Source organism: Crocodylus porosus, unplaced genomic scaffold, assembly GCF_001723895.1.
Source record: "Crocodylus porosus isolate Cpor-Errol unplaced genomic scaffold, CroPor_comp1, whole genome shotgun sequence".
Classification (NCBI taxonomy): Eukaryota; Metazoa; Chordata; order Crocodylia; family Crocodylidae; genus Crocodylus; species Crocodylus porosus.
Genome location: NW_017728909.1, coordinates 34,396,806 through 34,408,842, shown reverse-complemented (window position 1 = coordinate 34,408,842; position 12,037 = coordinate 34,396,806). Strand labels below are relative to the sequence as shown.

Below are 12,037 nucleotides of genomic sequence, written 5' to 3'. Positions count from 1 at the left end.
GATCCTATGACCCCAGCTGACTTCCTGCCCTTTGGGCAGGGGGCTGGACTCGATGATCTCCTGAGGTCCCTTCCAGCCCTGATGTCTATGAAATCTATCCCAGAGACCTTCATGTAAATTTTCTAAAGGCTGTGCTAGCTTCAGAAACTGTTGGAGACTTCATCCTCAATGTGAACTGTACATGAAACAGTACTACCCAGGTAAGTGCATTTATTTGCAGCTTTAAGCACATGCCTGGCAAGGATGATGACTGGTGGTGTGCATGGCTTACAAGGAGCAGGCCAGTACATAACCTATCTCTTAAGGCTAAAAATCAGTCCAGAGCATAAGCATGCAGTTACACAGCAGTCCATGATGACTTATGTATCTTCCTGGGAATAAGAAACCAAGGCATAGTCATTGGGAAATAGTTGTTAATGGACACATTCCTCATACAACATTATTTTCATTTATAGTCATTTGAGATTCAACAGCTTCCCACCAATCCAAATGTAATCTGAATTCCTTACCAAGATCATGGAAAACACCATGAATTCCTTACCAAGATCATGGAAACAAACACCATGGCAGCAAACAAGACACTAAATAATGTGGGTGTGAGAACATGGCTTTTGCTTTACACTTCGTTAATGGAAATAAATCAGATATTTTCACGTTCTTTCTGTCTCGCTATTGTAATCATGAAATTTATCTAATCACGATGAATTTGTCAAGGCAACTATTTTTAGATAGAAGTTTCCACAGGCCTTCTCTGCTGATGGCGTAAAATGTTTTTGTAAGATCAACAAAGAAACAGAAGAGGCCAATATTCCTTTCTCTGCATTTCTCTTGTATTTGCTGTGCAGCAAAGATCATATCTATTGTTTGTCTTCCTTTTTTGAAAGCACACTGAATGTCAAGTAAAAAATGTTCAGCTATGTGGCAAGCAAAGCAGTTGTGTATGGCAAGATTCTTGCAAGAGCCAGCCACCACTGATAGGGAAATTCCTCAGTCACTGTCAAATATTAAATAATGATTATTCTCATTATATCCATATAGACAGACAATAGAAACATCTTTGACTTCCTAGGGGAATTACTCCTTTATTTCTCATCAACTGAAAGAGTTTTGTAATGTGTAATAAATCAGTAAAGTAGTGTGACTAGACACTTGTCCAGTGGGGAGTGGGCTGAGATCACCATTTTATATCATAAGGAGCATCCAGGAGTCATTAGAGTAACAGTATACATTATTGGATAGTAACACAGATTGAATTTAAAGTAGTAAGTTGTAGATGAAACAGCATTCACACCATAGCTCATAGCTAAGAGATCAAGCCATTAGTCCATGTTGTATTTCATTTTTTGCTAATTAATATTCAGTCCTATTATGGTACAAGAACAGAAAATAGATAGAGAATTTGACATGATATTAGTGACCATGCCCTATGAAATGGAGAGAGAATTCTAACAGGATTTAGCCACCCAAAGAGAGGCACCAAGTGGATTTTTCACAGGTGCCAAGGTGTGAACTTCTATACAATTTCAACAGGAGTTTGTTACCTATGTGTTCTAGAGGATCTAACTAGACCCCACTCTACATCTTTAAGGGTGTGTCTACATGAGACGATTTAATGTGTATTAGCCTAAGTTAATGCACATTACAGGTGTGCATTTACACATGTGCACTCTTAATACACATTAACTTAGGCTAATCATGCCTAAATTTGATACCTGCAAATGCAGGTATCAAATTTATGTGCAATAGTGCTGGGTCTGCCCAGTGCTGGGTCTGCCCTGCCACCAGGTGGCCAGCCTGAGCCCAGCCCCAGGGAACATCCAGGGATTGGGGTGCTTGGCACTTGCCTTAGGGCCCTGCCCCCACAGGCCCCGCCATGGCCCCCCACTCTGGGCTTGAATACCCAAAATACTGTAAATAACTTTCTCCTAGTACATCATATCCCACTTGTAAGCAGGTTTTTTATTGTTGGTGGTTAGGGAAGGTGGTGGAGGAGCTTTGTTGGTTGAGGGGAGAGGTGTTCTGTTTGAGGGGGAAGGGATGGAAGCAGGTGTTGTGTGGGTATGTGAAAGCAATATCTCTACTGGAGCCTTTCTATTGGTGGCTCCGCCCTCCTGTAGGGACAACTGCCTGCTTACTCGGCTGCCACGACTTGATCTTGAATTGATTAATTGACTGATGTAATTAGCAGGAGGCTGCCCACTTTGTGCCCCGGTGCCAGGGGGTGCTGTCTGCAGCTCCTTTTCCACCCCTACACTGCAGCCCAAGCCTCACAGATGGTACTGATGTAGTTTTTGACCTGGGCCCTGTTGTGACTTGACCCTCTCCTTTGCTTCCTTGGGGCTTCTCACTGCCCCCCTTGCCCTGGGGCTTCTCACTCCTCACGGCCCTCTCTCTGGGCTCCTTACTGCCCCCTTACTCTGGAAGTTCTCACTGCCCCTTTACTCTGGGGCTGGGGCCAATGCAACCCAAATGCTGCACCCTCTCTGGTGCCAGGGTCCCCACGCTACTGTGGAGTCCCTATGAGGCCGCCTCCAACCCCTAATAGCCTCACCCGGACCTCCAGTGCAACAACAAACACAAAACACAAAGCCCCCGGGCTATAACTTAAAAAGCTAAACCGTCTGGCCAAAACAACATTCACTCCCTACCGGGAAATACTCCAACCCATCACAGCAATTGGGATGCTCATGCAGTCGGGCTTCTCCCCTCTCTCTGTACTGCCTGAACTCCCCCTTCCTTGGCCACCAGAGGGGAACTGGCCTCCTGCCTGGGCTTAAGAAGGGCCAAGCCCTGCCCCTTCCTGTCAGCTGGCCCCACCGGTTGCCCTAGCAAGCAGCACTTGTGACTCTGGCTGCCCTGGTGACTGACAGCTAAGCCTCCCCCTTCTCACCACTAGTGGTCTCTCCCAAGCTGTTCTTCTGCTCTCAGGCGCAGGGCACCTGAGTGCTCTGCAACAGGGTAATAAAGTTTTTTGTTTTTTTTTTTCATCCATGTGTGTGTCCTGAGAGTGGTGGTGGTGATGGGTAGGGGGTGTGTGGGTGGCAGGGCAGGTGGGCTGGAGGAGGGAGTGTAGAAGGAGGGAGTTGGGCAGGGCCTCCCACAGCCAGTGCCCAGGCTCCTGCTGGTGTGTGCACAGCTGTCCTGAAGCCTGAAGCTGTCCTGAAGCCTGGGGGGACTGCTGAGGCCAGCAGAGCCAGCACCATAGCCAGCAGGAGCATGGGGCACTGGTCATTGCTGGCAGGGGCTGGGTTGGAGCAACAGGGCACTGGGCATTTCTGGCAGGGGCAGCCCCATCATGGGGAGGCAAAGTAGGCAATATGCCTGCAAAAGGTGGCTGGTATTTGCTTCAGATTTGGATTTAGCCAATTCGGGGGACAGCGATTTGATTTGGTGATTTGAATCACTGTCCTGAATCGATTCAGCGAAATCTGATTTGGCAATTCGACTGCCACCAAATCAGCTGAATCTGATTCAGAGATTTGGCCACCACTGAATTGGCTGAATCTCCAAATCAAACCAGCCCAATCCCCCACCCGCTCTCCCAGCCCTGTCACCGGCTCCTGCCAGGCAGGAGGGTGATCCTGCTGCCCCTCACTGCTCCACATTGCATGGGGGGGATCTTCTATGAGCCCCCAGAGGCACCAATGGTTGTTGCAGTAGCTGGTGAGTGCGGGGCTTTTTATTTTATTTATTTATTTTTAAAGTGCTGGGATGCTGAGGCTGGGTGGGGCAACCTTTTATGGAACTGGGAGAGTGGGCAGGGGTCAGGGGGTGCTTAGGTGGCCTGGGAAAGTAGGCAGGGGATGGGGCCTGGTGGGGCCCCCGCATGGTCCCCTCCTCTGTCCTCCAGCCTGCCCCGTTTTTATCAGCACAGAGCCTGGGTCCAGCTCCCTGTAGCAATGATCAGGGACTGCCTGAATCTCTGAATCTTCTCTGAATCTTTTCCAAATCAATTTGGAGTCTTTGAATCAATTCAGACCTTTTAATCAGTCTCCCGATTCGATTCAGATTTGTAGAGTTGGCTGCTGAATTAGGCCAAATCTCCTCTGAATTGAATCAGCAACCAAAGTTTTGCACAGCCCTAGTAGGCAAGGAGGGAGCCTTGCTGCCTGTGTGCTGGACATGTGGCTCCTGGATAGAGAAGGGGCTGGCTAGAGACCAGAGTTTCCCAGATGGCTGCCAGGTGGTGGCAGATAGCTCAGGCTTCAACATGGCTGCCAAGTGCTGGCAGCCATGTGGCTGGAGGCTGAAACTCCCCCTGGCAGCCACAGGGGCAAATGGCAGTGCAGCAGGGACTTGGGACTAACTTTTGTGCCAAGTCTCTGCACATATAGACACTTGCCAAAAACTGATTAATGTGCATTAGCATAATGTGTATTAAATGAGTTGCACTTAAATGCATGTGTAGACGCACCCTAAGATGTCACTAAAATGAATACATTAAAATACATTTAAAAACCTGACTCAGTCTTTTATACACAATTCCTTAATACTTATACCTGGGTGGAACCCTACAAAAATCAATAGGGCTCCTTGTAGGTATAAGGCTTGGTTTGTCCTGATCTCATAGCAAGATGAGGGCCTCAGAGGGGGAATAATCAGGAAAGCACCAAACATACCATGAACAGGGAATCCTTCTTTCAGCTGCCAAAAGTGCAAATCTGGAAGCATTACTCATGACTCAGAATTACTCATTATTCAGACGTTCTTCACATGTGTTGCTTATACTTCTAGGGTGGAGGTTTCAATAAGAGGGCAAGAAAACCTGGATTTTTCCTGGGGTTTGTTGGAAGCAAAAGAATATTACAGAGATTTTTTAGTACTTTTCAATAGTAATTCTTTGACTAAGGTAATTATTTGACTATGTAAAACACCTAATTCAAACAAAAGGCCACCTGAAAGTAAAACAAAATATTAGAATAGCTAAAAAAAATTTACATCATTGCAGCTGTGCTGGAATCAGAGACACCGTATTACAGTATCTTCAGAACAAATAGTAGTAAGTAGTAAGTTTGCTATGCAGAGAAATGACCTGCCCCAAGTTGCACAGAAAGCTTGTGGTAGAACAAGGAATTGTGGGCATTCGTTCCAACTCCCATGCTTAACCCTAGTCCCTGCATTGTTCTTCCTCTGTGGGAAATGTGAACTATATCGTGCTTTATGGGAGAGCCAGTGGTGCTCAACCTTTTTGACCTACAGGCTAGATGGACAGTATTTAGGCCCTCTGCAGCCCAGATCTGGTTAATGGACCCAATTCCGGAACCAGGACAGACCCAGCAGGGCCTCACATAGCCACATGGAGGGGGCGAGGAGGCATGACCCAGCCCTGATCCAGCTCTCTGGGGAAGGGGTCATGGCTAGCCCTGAACTGGGCATGCAGGGGTGGGGAATGGCCAAGACCCATACAGGAGGAAGGAAGGGACTGTGTGCCCCAAGTCAGCTGCGTGGGAGGAGGGGGAGGGGGAGAGGGAGTGGTCTGACTCCAACTCACTGTGTGGAATTTGGGATTTTAGCAGTGGAGAGGGATGGCAGTATTAACTGCTACCAAATATCCCAGCCCTTCTGGAGTTCCGCAGGCTGGATTCCAGGTCTCTGCAGGTTAGAGGCTGAGCATCCCTGAGTTAAGCCATAGCTTGTTTTGACCTTACAAACATGATTATAGTATTATTCTCCTTCATAGCTGAAATAGAATGCATCAAATTGTGCTCTCAGTTATTTTAGATCAAAATCTGAAATGTCAGATTTACATCCAGGTAAATATTGTTTATTTATGTTTGTCTTTTTTATTCTGATAAAACTAAACAATTTCTCTCTATATGAATCCTTTCTTTAGTTTTTAAGCATTGAAAATACATTTTCTGCTTCAGTTTTTAGGATAGGTTGATTTTGTGTTTCATCTGATTGGAATTGCTATTGCACATGGTAGGATTTTTTTCCTGTTAGAGATAGTCTCTGGGTACAGTACATAGCAAAGTTCTGATCTTGTATCATGTGGAAAAACCTGAATCAATGAAAGGATAGGTCCCAGCTTGCTTAGAATGATTCAGAATCTCCATTTCCCCTTTCTCCTTTGGACTGAATGCACTCTTATTGATCTTGAGATCCCAAAGTTTTGTAATGGTAAACTTTTTCTCCTCCTGTTTTGTGCTGCCTGCTTTTGACAGATCAATGTTGAGAAAATAAAATAATTTCACCTTTAATATACCTCATATTTCTAATGTTTTTAAATGTCAGCTCTAAGCTTAGCATGTTAAAGATCATAAAAGTGATTTGTCTAAGGAGGAGTTAGAGACAGATTTGGAGTCAGACTCAAAGGCTGCAAACAGATGCTGCATTTATCTTGGGATAAACTGTTTTATCCTGGGTCAAAGTACAGCCATGCAGACCCATTGTCCCAGGATGAATCCTGACAAATTTTCCTAGATAAGAGGTAGTAACAGTTTGCCTGGGACATTGCCAAATATGTCTACACAGGTATCCAGGGATTGCAGCATTGAATCAATGGCAGATATGTATAGAAGATACATATCCTGGGACACCCAATCCTGGGATATTTTTGTTCCAGGACAAGCACAGGCACAATTTATCTAGGAACAAATCCCATCTCTGTTCTGGTCCAAAGTCGTGTGTTGATATCTGTGGGCAAGACTTTTCTTCCCAGGATGTTGTTAGATGTTTGGAAATCCAGTAGGTAAACTTCCAGTAATTTTGTACTGAGCCCACTGGTATATGATTTAATGGTCTGCAAGTATAGTTTAATTCTTCTCTGTTCAGCATTTAGCCCTTATTTTATAACTGGTAATCTTTTCCTGTGATTTGTTTGACTCGGGATAGTAACTTACACTAGTACATGCTTAATTTACCTTTACTTTTAATTTCCTTCACCATTAAAAATATGTTCCTTACTTCTTGTGTTGTCTAGCTCCCAGTCACTGTATCTTGTTATAGCTTTGTCTACCAGACTTAAGAGCCAATGATCAGATTTATTTCTCCATGTAGGTACTTACAAACTGTGATCAACTCACTCCATAACCCCTTGAGTAAGCTAAACAGATTGAGCTTCTGAAATCTTTCACTATAGTGCATATTTTCCAACCTGTAAATCATTCCTCTACCTTTCATTTGAATCCTTTGCAATTTATCAACATCCTTCTTGAACTGTGGACACCAGAACTAGATACAGTATTCCAGCAGTGGTCACTCCACTGTTAAATAAAGAGTTAATGCCATATCCCTCCTCCTACCTGAGATTCCCTTATCTACCATATTTTCTCACATACAACAAGAGTCACTGGAAGATGTTATGAGAAACCTACATAGTCAGTTATAATTTCATGAATCCCATTTTTCACATATTTATTTAATTAAGTTAACCTCATAGGCTACTTTGCTTTGCTGACACTACAGCAATTTGTTTAAATAAAAGCCTGAGGTACTTAGTCATATTGCAACTCATATCTATTCTTCCTACGTTGAGAAACTATTATGTATCACATGCCATTAACACCCACTGGCTACAGTGGGAGTGAAATCAGGGCCAGATTTCCTTTCAGTTAATACTCCAGCTTTCTGGACCTGTATGTTGGTTTCCCATTTGAATAGCCTGGAAACAGAACTAACAGATGAGATGAAGACATCTTTATTTTTTAGAGGATCATGAACATTCAGTGAATATTCTTGTTTGTTCTTTTGTCTTCCTAAGGTAATGTTTTAGTGGGTCATGTACTTATAGACACTACATTTAGAAATGCAATAGCTTCTACATGTAAAAACATAGCACAAAAGTTCCTAGCAATTTTGGAACTAATCAGAGCTATTTCCCCAAAATCCCCGAGCATGATTAAACAGAGCACATTGTGGAATTTTTCATGTGGATTGGGAGGCAGTTCAAAGTGCTGTCAAAGTAAAGCTACAACTTCAAAAAGAACAGATGGGAAATGTATACCCAATTTCCACATGGAATGGAATGAGGAACTGAGCTGTCCTCAGACCAACCCTAAGCTGGAGGCAGGATCAATAACACTGCACTTCCAGGTATGTCTGATCACCTCATACTTCCCATATCTCTTCCCATCTATAATGTGAGTGCTAAGAAGTTTGGTATGATTTACAGTATCCCTACTACACCTGTCATAGATTCAATGGAGATTTAATTCTAATACAAGCCAGCACAGGTAGGATATGAACAGAAGGGGAAGATTAAGAACCGCTTCCAGTTGATAGACAACTCCTCAGTGAACTTGGAGTCTTCCTAAATCTAGCCTGATCCATCCAGCTGAGGATAGTAGGGATGACAAACTGTTGAGAGAAAAGGAAAGAGAAAGAAGTTTCTCATTGTCCCTGGGCATTTGTACACATGATGGGGGTTTAGTCCTATGTGGTTGCATTCTATGTCCGCTAAACTGAAATGGTGAGTTTTTAATTGAAACAACGGGTTTTATTTTTCTGTCACTGTATACATGTCATTGTTCTGGTGTCTGCAGGTGCCTGCTCAAGACAGAAGCAGTGAGGAGCCTGATGCATTTTTTTGGCGGAGCCTGCCTGCCTCTCTCGCAGCTGGGGGGTGAGCTGATAGATTAATGGTTGCAGTGTTCCAAGCTGCAACGTTGTAAACTAAACTACATCAGGATGTGGTTTAGCTTGTGACAATGCAAATTTATTTAAAACCCCCCAAACTCGCATAAGTGTAAAGTGTGATGCCATTAAGCCACACAGAGGGAAATTTTCATCATGTGTACATGGTAACATCATCATGTGTGCAAGTCCCCCTGTGCACAGCACCATAGTGAACAGTATACTGTTGTCCCAGGTGTTAATCTACTTAACTTCTAGCTTTTCTCCTGCCAGGGTATACTGGTATCAGTCCATTGTCAGGAAAGCCTGTGTTGTCAGCTGGGTCATGTGGTTCAAATTTTTTGGAAAAAAAATGAAGTACTGTCCCACCAATAGAACTGCTCACACTGTGTTTGTGAGTAATACAGAAAACCAAGAAATATTATTCTATAAGAATTCCAGCCTCCTTTCCAAAGTGTAGGCACACGGTTAAGCATGGATAGTCTTGCAGGTATATCAAAGCCAACTGCCTGATCCTGCACTGGTGTAAATCAGCATACTTCCATGGATTTGCACCTGAACTGATTATTCAGCACCTGAGCATCTGATTCCAAATGCCCACACCTTCCTCAAACATGTGTGCACTCTATAGTTTATTTTCCCTTTCTGACATTAATACTGCTTTTCCCTTACACTGTCTCTCCATAATACTTTCTGAAACAATTCTTGCATATGTTTGTACTTTGCAACTGTCATATCTATCTAATGCCATTATCTGTATTCTAACTATCAGTGTATGCTTTCTATGATTTTTTAAGGTTTTATGGGAAAAAGGGAAGATGTACCAGAATAATTTAGTTATTGCTTTTGCTTTTAATACTAATCTAGGTCATGTTATTGCTTTGCTTTCATAAACACAAACGTAGATCACTCTTTTTTTCTGCATGATTAGTTAAGTGCTTTTTTAAAATACATGTAATTATGATACAATGTTATTTACAATCTGGCTGGTCCCTTACATGGCAATAAACAGCTTTTCTTTAACATGTGTCCTTTACAGGTTTGACATTCCCAGCAACTCTTGCCCTGTTGATTTAAGGTAATCTAATTTCATGATTTGGACATAGTTTAGAAACAGATTTCCAGTTAAGATCTGCATCCCAAGGCAGCATTTTAAAGTGAATGTAAGGCATGTGGCTAGGTCCCAGAGATGATTTTAGAAACCTCAACCATTAGTTGTCCTCCCTAAACTTTCTGCAGTTGCTAACCAGAAAGCAATGGTTTTATCTTGATGATTCACTGTTTTTTTTAGGATGGACTACAGAAAATAAAGGGAAATTTGAAGAGAAGACAAGGTAGGTGCTTCTGATGACTTATTTTCAAATTCTATTCCACCTGAATGTCATTAAATTCTCTTGGATATAATGCTTGGGCAGTGACTGTGAATTAAGTTCCATGATGTTAGGGTTACCCTCTTATCAGTGTCTGAGGCTACCTAGGTAAGCTGTCTTGGGTAAGTCAACATAAGCTTCATTCATCTCTTTCCCATCTCATGCTGTAGTCAAAGGTGTCACCTAGGGTGTGCGTGGTAGAACCAATAGCAAAACTGTAGTCTCATGTGTCCCAGACTAGTACTTTTTTCCTTCTGAATTTACTTTGATATATTTTAAGCTTCTAGATGTAAGAAAACATGGTATTTGGAGTTTTGGGATCTACAAGTAAAATACAGTGTGCTTTGATTATTTGCTTTTATATTCTATTTCTTTTTAATCACAGCAAGCCTCTGTGGACACGTGCATAATCTATCTTACTCTAAAATTTGCTGGTTATATGGCTACAAACAATCCCTCTCAGTGTTATGGTAGGTGAAGACTGAAATCTCTTCATGCTCAGGTGATTTTTTTGGACACAGCAGTACACCATCACATTAATTTAGCTTTGCAATCACAAATGTTAGTGGAGTAACAATGTAAAACTGGACCAACAGCAGTTTGCCTATTTATAGTAATTTTACTCTTGTGATTAAAAAAGAGAAGAAAAATAGCATAGAAGCAATGATCCATCCTCTTTTTGCAGGTACAAGATTAGAAATCAAAGGGAATCATCTTCAGAGTAGTTTTATTTTGTTCAGTGTAAATTTGGTGATACTCACCCAGCAGGAAATACCTTGAAATGTGTGGCAGGGTACTGTTTGTGCCTGCCACTTCAAGGGCCTGAAGACAGCCATAGGCAGGTGCCTGATGAGGGCAGCCATTTTGGATTCAGGGCTGCTCATATAAACAGGGCATTTTGCTGCTGGAAGGTAGGTAACAACATTGCCTGGCTGCAGGTATCATCTGGAAGTAAGGGAGGAGCTGTATGGGGATGGTCAGAAGGCTCCTGGTCCTGAGCATGACCTAAAACTGCACCCTGCTGGGGGTGGGTGGCCTGGTGGGCCTCTCAGTGGTGCGGGAGTCCCTAGGAAATGTCTGGTCAGTTACCACCCCAGTGAAAGGTGGGTTGGGGTGCCTTAGCCCCAGCTCCCACAACCAGGTGGGTTACCCCCTTTTAGGGTCTGGAAGGTGGATCCCAGCAAGAGAGTGGGGCCATACACTCAAACCTGTCTTGACGTCCCCTGACTGGTCCATGCTGGGGCCAGGACCAGGTGGGTCAAAAGGGCCAGGGGCTCACCGTGAGGGACACCCAGAGCTGAGGGCCTGGGATTTCAACTGGCCTGGAGGTGGGCCAGGGCCAGTAGAGCCAAAAATCCCGGGGGGCCACACCCGTAAGGAGGAAGTAGCTCAGAGAGCTATGTAGCCTGGAATGAAGGCAGAATAGGATGCCTGAATGGAGGGATCCAGGTGGGGTTCAAAGAGCAGGATTCTGGGGTCTAGTGTGGGGCTGGTGATTTGACAACAGCTGGATGCCATCTGCGAGGCTTGGGCTGCAGTATAGGGAAGAAACAGATAGTATAGCAGATAGTTCCCCCTGGCATCGGGGCAAAAAATGGACAGCCTCCTGCTTAATTAACATCAATCAATTAATTAACAACAGGGCATGGCTGGTGAGAAGGCAGGCAGCTAGCCCAGAAACAGGTGGGTGGGCCACAGGAAAATCAGCCCTGAGAAGGCCTCTGTTACAAAATGCTTAGATGGAATACCCCAAGTGCTTTCAAGAGGTTGCCTGGATGTAAATTCAGTGGAATTTGGCATTTGCAATTTTAAGAGTCTTATGTTCAGAGTCAGGACTCATTTAACCCTCGCTGCACTATTCATCCCCAAATAATAACCACAGTGATTTGATTCCAAGCTTCTACAAGAAGTCATTAGAAATTACAAAAGTAATATAAAACCTGAGGCATCATAATCCACTGGACAGAGCAATAAACTGGGGTGCAAGAGATAGCATTTATCTTCCCAGGTCTGCCAGTGCTTTCCAGAATGACTATGAGCAAGGAATGTTTCATTTTGTCTGTTTATAAAATGGGGGGGAAGGTCTTTGAGAT

At 43.6% G+C, this 12,037-nt stretch overlaps 1 long non-coding RNA gene across 1 annotated transcript; it reads left to right on the top strand.

Moving 5' to 3' along the window:
* Nucleotides 1-6,923: 6,923 nt before the first annotated feature.
* On the top strand, nt 6,924-9,973 carry LOC109308207. Its single transcript, XR_002100540.1, has 3 exons — nt 6,924-7,040; nt 9,614-9,652; nt 9,866-9,973. It is a non-coding gene; the product is annotated as an uncharacterized LOC109308207 (long non-coding RNA).
* The last annotated feature ends 2,064 nt before the right edge of the window (nt 9,974-12,037 follow it).